The sequence below is a fragment of the Ostrea edulis genome, chromosome 2 (genome assembly GCF_947568905.1).
Source record: "Ostrea edulis chromosome 2, xbOstEdul1.1, whole genome shotgun sequence".
Classification (NCBI taxonomy): domain Eukaryota; kingdom Metazoa; phylum Mollusca; class Bivalvia; order Ostreida; family Ostreidae; genus Ostrea; species Ostrea edulis.
In genome coordinates, this window is record NC_079165.1 from 109461287 (window position 1) to 109470698 (window position 9412).

Sequence of the window (9412 nt, forward strand, 5' to 3'; positions counted from 1 at the left end):
GCTTTTCTGATCACATTTTGTCCGTCGTACGTCTGTCTATCTGTCTGTAAACTTTTCACATTTTCGACTTCTTCTCCAGAACCACTGGGCCAATTTCAACCAAACTTGGCCAAAAGCATCCTTGGGTGAAGGGCTTTCATGCTTGTTCAAATGAAGGGCCATGTCCCTTTCAAAGGGGAGATAATCACAAAAATGAAAAAATAGGGTGGGGTCATTTAAAAATCTTCTCAAGAACCACTGGGACAAATGAGCTGAAAATTATCTGAAAACTTCCTGACAAATTGCAGATTCAAGTTGTTCAAATCATGGCCCCTGGGGGTAGGGTGGGGTCACAAGGGGGATCAAAGTTTTACATACAAATATATATAGGGAAAAACTTTAAAAATCTTCTTCTCAAGAACCACTAAGCCAGAAAAGCTGATATTTACATGAAAGCTTTCTGACATAATGCAGATTCAAGTTTGTTCAAATCATGGGCCCCAGAGGTTGGATGGGGCCACAATAGGGGATCAAAGTTTTACATAAAAATATATAGGAAAAATCTTCTTCTCAAGAACCACTAAGGCAGAAAAGCTGATTTTACATGAAAACTTTCTGACATAGTGCAGATTCAAGTTTGTTCAAATTATGGGCCCCAGAGGTTGGATGGGGCCACAATAGGGGATCAAAGTTTTACGTACAAATGTATAGGAAAAATCTTTAAAAATCTTCTTCTCAAGAACCACTAAGCCAGAAAAGCTGAGATTTACAAGAAAACTTTCTGACATAGTGCAGATTCAAGTTTGTTCAAATCATGGCCCCCGGGGTAGGATGGGGCCACAAGTGGGGGAGGAGGGTCAAAGTTTTACATACAAATATATAGGGAAAATCTTTAAAAATTTTCTTCTCAAGAACCATTGGGCCAAAGAAGTTGACATTTACATGAAAGCTTTCTGACGTAGTGTAGATTCAAGTTTGCAAAAATCGTGGCCTCCAGGGGTAGTTCGGGCCATAATAGGGACTAAGGTTTTACATGCAAATGTATATGGAAAGTCTTCAGATATGGGCCAAGGTGACTCAGGTGAGCGATGTGGCCCATGGGCCTCTTGTTTTTCACTGGCTTTGGTAAAAAAAAAAATACTAAAAAGTACTCACTTAGAAGGTATCCTTTATTTTGTAATTGCCTGGCAGCACATTTAGTCTGCACATATTTTTGAAATTAATTGGTCAAAAATGCAGTGTCTTCTTTAGACCATTTCACTGTGAAAAAACAAACAAACTTTGTTTCACATTTTTAACCCATAGTGTGATAGATGTAATTATATCATAGTGGTATTATTTGGACGTACTTTGCCGAAATAGTAGTCAGGTTTTGATACAGAGTGCACGAGCCGGAGTTGGGTGCACTCTGTATCAAACCCTGACTACTATTTTGGCATGGTACATTCAAATAATACCACCATTATAATTATTAAGCTGACTGTTGTACGTCGACAATTTAAGTTAAATTCTCAATCCCAAATCTGTTTGCAAACATTAATCTAAATGAAAATTTTCTTGATCATTTCTTACAAGAAGAAATTTAATGATGACTCCAATGTACCATTTGATGTTATGTTGAAAATTTGGTTATTGTTCAGTTTAAACAATTGTTACAGAGTTTTTCTTTAAGATTATTGTCAATGATATCAGTCTTGGAATTCCCCCTCCAAATTTTTGACAATATTGTATGAAAACTACATTTATATACTTCACAAGATGTGTTTGTGAAACACAAATGCCCCCGATAATGGCCAATTCCAAATATAGCCAAGCTAGGTCACAAGGACAAATATCGTGGTACCAGTAGAAAGATCTTGTCACAAGCAATGTTCATGTGCAATATGAAAGCTCTAATATTTACCATTTAGAAGTTATGACCAATGTCAATTTTTAAAAAGTAGGTCAAATATCATGGTCAAAAGGATTAGTACCAATGGAAAGGTCTTGTCACACAGAATACTCATGTGAAATACCAAAGTTCTATCATTTACTGTTCAAAAGTTACTGGGTATTAACAAGGTTAAAGTTTTCCAAAAGTATGTCAAACTCCAAGGTCAAGGTCACAGGGTCAAAAATGTTGGTACCCACGGAAAGGTCTTGTCATAAGGAATACTCATGTGAAATATCAAAGCTCTAGCACTTACTGTTCAAAAGTTATTAACAAGTTAAAGTTTCAGACAGAATTACAGAATGACAGACAGGGTAAAAACAATATGCCCCCGATCTTCGATCTCGGGAGCAAAGAAATATATTTCTTAATGTAAAGGTGTTTGTGGCATAATGTTGGACTGATGTTTTCAGGAATGGAAATTTGCTCCCTAGCATGTTCAGCAAAGTTTCAGACAGAATGACAGACAGGACCAAAACAACATGCCCCCCAATCTTTGATCTCGGGGGCATAAAAAATATGATAGAAAAATCCTTTAAAACAAAAATACAGTCAAGCTTAGTTATCTCAAACTCAATGGAAAATTTTTGAGATATCCAAGGTTTTGATATATCGGTAGTAAAATACAGAGAAAAGTTTTTAAAGTGACAGGGACTATATTTAACATAGATATGATATTCAAGATAGCATTGCTTGAGATACCTAGGTTCAATTGTAACTGTTTTGTTAGTAATTTTTGGCTAAGGGCTATTCCAGCAAAAAAAATATGGGGGGGGGGGGAGGCACTTTATTTTTAAGACAGCCACCCATACAATTAAATTTTCCTCTGCTACCACCACCCATACAATTGGATTCTCCCCTGCCACCACCATCCATACAATTCAATGCTTTTCATATTTAACATAACAAATGGATCAACCATATGCTATTTTAGAACTTAATTCTAGTTTATATTTTTAAAAATGCATAAAAATATACACAATAAAATGTCTTTCTTTTTTGTTTCATCGGGAGAAAATTTTTACATATTTTGGTTTCCAATGCAATTTTGGTAGGGGAAAAAAGGATGATCTCAGCATATAAAATGAAAGAAAAAATGCAATTAATTTTGTATACTCTGGAAACATGCGAGTTGTAGAAACCTAGCTCTGTTTTCGTATTATAAACAAACAGTTTCACTAGACTAATGATGTGGGATATTGTCATATCATTTCTGGACTACATGCACGTGCATGTCCTTTTTACTCATGTCATGATCTGGGTGCTTGTTAATAGTTGAAATAAGAAGTTGGGTTTTTTTTTTAATGATAAAAAACTAAATAAAATATGAATATATTATACCACTTTAAATTCAAATTCACATATATTGTTACTCTCTTTATTGCTTTTAAAAGACAATTTGTGTCTTATTACATCAGTTACAATATGTATACATAAAATGGCATTGTATAGCGGTGTTCAAGCAAGCAACGGAGATCTTTTCAACGAGTTAGGTTTAAAGTGCAAGACAGATATTTCCCTAAATTACAAAGTGTATGCATATATTGTTTATTCACCAATCAAGGGCCCTCGGGGGGCATGTACAGGTTAACAAGCAATTAATTATAGCAACGAAAATAAATAATTGTGACTTTTCCCCCTACAATCTCTCGTACAGGAAACTCGCGAATATTCCATTTAAAATTTCAGTCCCAAGAATAATCTTTACCTGATTTATATCGCAATCAGGCAAATTTTCCACTCTGTTAAACGTAATGGTATACCAGGTGGGAGATTTCATATCCGAATTACCCCGCACATATCAAAGTCTGTCGAAATTCACACCTTCAGAAACAATGGAAACAGGATCCCTGATCCTTGGGTTTGTTAAATAAACAACTCGGGTTTTGGTAATTAACCTCACACGACGCTGCATGTTAATTACACGTTAACCAATTGATAGCTTTGGTATAATAATTGATTCTGAGTGCCGATTAAACAAGATCACTGCCGAACTTATTACCTGTGCATTTTAAAACGAAAGTGTTAGGGGCGATAATTCCCAGAATAGTCATGCTGGACTGAAATCGAAAGTAGAATCGCGTTGTAATCGAAAAAAATGTACAGTCGTTTCATAAAGGTGAAATTACATGAAAAGGTTGTAAAACTCATGATCGTTGGTTGCGTTAGAGAGGTGGTCGTTTAGGACAGGTACAATAGGTTGGGTAACGCCTTGGAGGGGGAAGTTTTACGATAACATTGAGTTATCTGCCCATGTATCAATACTTTTTCCGTACTTAATGTAGGATGGCTTCGCTTTTCTTCTTCTTTTGTAATAAAAGAAACGTAACGCGATACGTTTTCATTTTTATCATAATTCACAGGCACCCATCTTTTTTTTATAATCTGGAAGATAACCACCCATACAAATATATTTTCCCAAATCACCCCCACCCATCCAAAAAAATATCGGCTACCGTCCCTCCCCCCATACGTTTTTTGCTGGAATAGCCCTAATGAAATAACCTTAATCATTGCATGATAATACTTTAATCTAAATTTCCATTTGACTTACCGCTGTATCAGTTATCTTTCAAACTCTGTAATGCAAATGATAATCTTTAATTCTTTATGCATAAAAAATATCAGAATTTCCTATAAATGGTATGAATTTCCTTACATTTACAAATATCAATCAATAAGAATTATGATGAAAAAATACTTTTTTCGCAAATGAAAAATAGACCAGTTAGTATAATCCCTCCAAGAAAAGGAGGCAGACCCTGTTAACTTGACCAACAGTGACTACGCAGCCACAACATTGCTTTACTATATACATGTAAATATTTAATTATAAAATACATATTTCATTGAGAGAAAAATCACTTGATGAAAAATTTACTTGATCCATCTCTCATTGCATACAAACTGTGCCAAATTTTAGGGTTTTCTCGGGGCATGAACCCAAAACCTTCCGATCATGAAGCAGCCACTCTATCCACTGTGTCACCATATCCTTCTACCCATGAAACTTTTTAAAATATCTTTTTGAAAAGCAGGATTTTCATTTTCTCTGATATTTTGATTTGAACAACTTTTATTCAATAGTATGAATTTTAATTGATATGGTTTGAGTCAAATAAAGCTACACAATTTTTTTTTTATGGTTACTGTCACAATATTTGATTCCAGGCTGTACAATACCCTTGTGGAGCATCTATTAGTGTATGGAGTGTCACAAGATATATATTGGTGAAACTAAAACTACATCTAGTTTCCCCAATACATTTAATTTATCCTTTGTACAGAGTTTACTTACATTTTTCTTTTTCGAAACTGGATCTGTCTTTGCAGCATCTCCTTGGTGTCTATTAAGAAAATTACTGAAATTAGCCAAACTATGGCTGGCCAAGTCCACATTCAACAAGAGGCCCATGGGACACATCGCTCACCTGAATCACCTTGGCCCATATCTGATGACTTTCCATATATATTTGCATGTAAAACCTTAGTCCCTATTATGGCCCCAACTACCCCTGGAGGCCACGATTTTTGCAAACTTGAATCTACACTACGTCAGAAAGTTTTCATGAAAATGTCAACATTCTTTGGTCCAATGATTCTTGAGAAGAAGATTTTTAAAGATTTTCCCTATATATTTGTATGTAAAACTTTGACACCCCCCCCCAACTTGTGGCCCCATCCTACATCCCCCCCACCCCACCCCGGCCATGATTTGAACAAACTTGAATCTGCACTATGTCAGAAAGTTTTCTTGTAAACATCAGCTTTTCTGATTCAGTGGTTATTGAGAAGAATATTTTAACTATATATTTGTATGTAAAACTTCTTTGATCCCCCTTGTGGCCCCATCCTACCCCCGGGGGCCATGATTTGAACAAACCTGAATCTGCACTATGCCAGAAAGTTTTCAAGTAAAAATCAGCTTTCCTGGCTTAGTGGTTCTTGAGAAAGAAGATTTTCCTATATATTTGTATGTAAAATTTTGATCCCCTATTGTGGCCCCATCCAACCCCCCGGGGCCCATGATTTGAACAAACTTGAATCTGCAATATGTCAGGATGCTTTCATGTAAATCTCAGCTTTTCTGGCTTAGTGGTTCTTGAGAAGAAGATTTTTAAAGTTCTTTCCTATATATTTGTATGTAAATCTTTGATCCCCCTTGTGGCCCCATCCTACCTCCGGGGGCCATGATTTGAACAAACTTGAATCTGCACTATGTCAGAAAGGTTTCGTGTAAAAATCAGCTTTTCTGGCTCAGTGGTTCTTGAGATGAAGATTTTTTTTTATCCCTATTGTGGCCCCATACAACCCCTGGGGCCCATGATTTGAACAAACTTGAATCTGCATTATGTCAGGAAAGCTTTCGTGTAAATCTCAGCTTTTCTGGCTTAGTGGTTCTTGAGAAGATTTTTCCTATATATTTGTATGTAAAATTTTGATCCCTATTGTGGCCCCATACAACCCCTGGGGCCCATGATTTGAACAAACTTGAATCTGCAATATGTCAGGAAGCTTTCATGTAAATCTCAGCTTTTCTGGCTTAGTGGTTCTTGAGAAGAAGATTTTTAAAGTTTTCCCCTATATATTTATATGTAAAACTTTGATCCCCCCTTGTGGCCCCATCCTACCCCCGGTGGCCATGATTTGAACAAACTTGAATCTGCACTATGTCAAAGTTTTCCTGTAAAAATCAACTTTTCTGGCTCAGTGGTTCTTGAGAAGATTTTTAAAGATTGTTCCTATATATTTGTATGTAAAACTTTGGTCCCCCCGTGTGGCCCCATCCTACCCCCGGGGGCCATGATTTGAACAAACTTCAATCTGCATTATGTCAGGATGCTTTCATGTAAATCTCAGCTTTTCTGGCTTAGTGGTTCTTGAGAAGAAGATTTTTCCTATATATTTGTATATAAAATTTTGATCCCCTACTGTGGCCCCATCAAACCCCCGGGGCCCATGATTTGAACAAACTTGAATCTGCATTATGTCAGGAAGCTTTCATGTAAATCTCAGCTTTTCTGGCTTAGTGGTTCTTGAGAAGAAGATTTTTAAAGTTTTTCCCTATATATTTATATGTAAAACTTTGATCCCCTCTTGTGGCCCCATCCTACCCCCGGGGGCCATGATTTGAACAAACTTGAATCTGCACTATGTCAAAGTTTTCCTGTAAAAATCAACTTTTCTGGCTCAGTGGTTCTTGAGAAGAAGATTTTTAAAGATTGTTCCTATATATTTGTATGTAAAACTTTGATCCCCCCGTGTGGCCCCATCCTACCCCCGGGGGCCATGATTTGAACAAACTTGAATCTGCAATTTATCAGGAAGCTTTCAGGTAAATTTCAGCTCTTCTGGCCCAGTGGTTCTTGAGAAGAAGATTTTTAAATGACCCCACCCTAGTTTTGCATTTTTGTGATTATCTCCCTTTGAAAGGACATGGCCCTTCATTTGAACAAACTTGAAAGCCCTTCACCCAAGGATGCTTTTGGCCAAGTTTGGTTGAAATTGGCCCCGTGGTTCTGTAGAAGAAGTTGAAAATGTGAAAAGTTTACAGACAGACGGACGACGGACAAAATGTGATCAGAAAAGCTCACTTGAACCTTTGGTTAAAGTGAGCTAAAAATGAATTTTTATTCATTTACAATCCCCAAAAAAATTCCATTTTCTTTTTTCTTTTTTTTTGGTAAAGACGGGTATAAAAGAGTGTCTGCTCTAGTTGAAGAGAATCAACAGCACCTTTTAAATATCAATTGATACTGCCTTAACATGATTATGCCTGTTATTATATTAAAACTGCAACTGTGTTTTCAATTTTACTGTTCAATCAGACTTAGTTTTAATTTGATTCTACATTCAGGTATAGCATACATGTACATGCTGTTAAAATCTGTGAACTGTTCTGAAGATGTCAAAGATACTAAAAATAGAAATTTCAAAGTTGAATGACACTAAATGAATGACAAACAGCATAGTAAATATATACTCTCAAGATTATTCTGATGGTCAAGTAAAACAAGAGCAACGCCAACGTGGCATAATACACCCGTAGATTTTGCTCAAGGAAAACATATTTTAGTGGGATTCATATTTTAGTGAAGTTAGCACTGTCCTCTGTGAGCTAATTCCTTATTATGCTTGTAGAAATGGATATCAAGATATAAAGAGGGATAGCCTTAGAATGCGCTACTTCATAAATATGCTAACGGTTTGGTTTGTATCCTGCCCACAAGGTTTTCCTAATAAGTGATACTACGAATTTGACCTTTGACCTTGAAAAACAATAGGCACCTTCCTCTCATCATGATGATCAAATATACCAAGTTATAATATCCTGGAGCTTCCGGTTCGCTTTGTATCCTGTCCACAAGGTTTTCCTAAAAAGTGATACTACGACCTTGACCTTTGACCTTGAAAAACAATAGACATCTTCCTCTCATCATGGTGATCAAATATACCAAGTTATAATATCCTGGAGCTTACGTTTCGGTTTGCATCCTGCCCACAAGGTTTTCCTAATAAGTGATACTACGACCTTGACCTTTGACCTTGAAAAACAATAGGCACCTTCCTCTCATCATGATGATCAAATATACCAAGTTATAATATCCTGGAGCTTACGGTTTGGTTTGTATCCTGCCCACAAGGTTTTCCTAATAAGTGATACTACGACCTTGACCTTTGACCTTGAAAAACAATAGGCACCTTCCTCTTATCATGATGATCAAATATACCAAGTTATAATATCCTGGAGCTTACGGTTTGGTTTGTATCCTGCCCACAAGGTTTTCCTTTAAAAAGTGACACTACGACCTTGACCTTTGACCTTGAAAAATATTAGGCATCTTCGTCTCATCTTGGTGATCAAATGTACCAAGTTGTAAAGTCCTAGAGCTTATGGTTCAGTCTGTATCCTGCCCACAAGGTCCGGACAGACAGATGGACGACGCCATACCATAATACGTCCCGCCTTCGACGGGCGTATAAAAAAACCTACCAATCTCAGAAAAAACAGAATCATTAGTCGAGTCCGAAATGCAATCAGTTATACCACCTAGTCTGGTAGCATCTGCAAAAAAAAATTGTTGATGGCATAAAAAGGAAAACTAAAACCATGTATTCATGAATTTTTTATATGTATATTATTGTAGCAGTCAGCCAGGTTCGATCGCCAGTGGCTAGATAGCTTAGTTGGTAGAGCACTTGACTAGAGATTCAGGGGGCCCGGGTTCGAATCCTGGTCTGGTCTGTTGCATTTTTTCCCTTCCTGTTACATTAATATCATTGGAGATGAATAAGTAACTGGGTTAATTGGAGATGAATATGTCACAGGGACAATGTGATAAAACTCAAAAATCCCTGGGTGACTTCCTTCTACTTAGGTCAACATCATTTGTATAAGATATGAACAAGTTGCAAAACAAGCAAACTATTATAACATCACATCTAAAGGTTTGATGGTCGATTGTCAGACAAAGTGATATAACCTCAACTTCTTCTTATGAT

The 9412-nt window shown here is 36.6% G+C and overlaps 1 long non-coding RNA gene across 1 annotated transcript; it reads right to left on the bottom strand.

Annotated features, from left to right (window-relative positions):
• Positions 1 to 1180: 1180 nt before the first annotated feature.
• LOC130052064 (uncharacterized) lies at positions 1181 to 5260 on the bottom strand. Its single transcript, XR_008800419.1, has 2 exons — positions 5208 to 5260; positions 1181 to 1239 (listed from the first exon to the last, which is right to left on the bottom strand). It is a non-coding gene; the product is annotated as an uncharacterized LOC130052064 (long non-coding RNA).
• Between the last annotated feature and the right edge of the window lie 4152 nt (positions 5261 to 9412).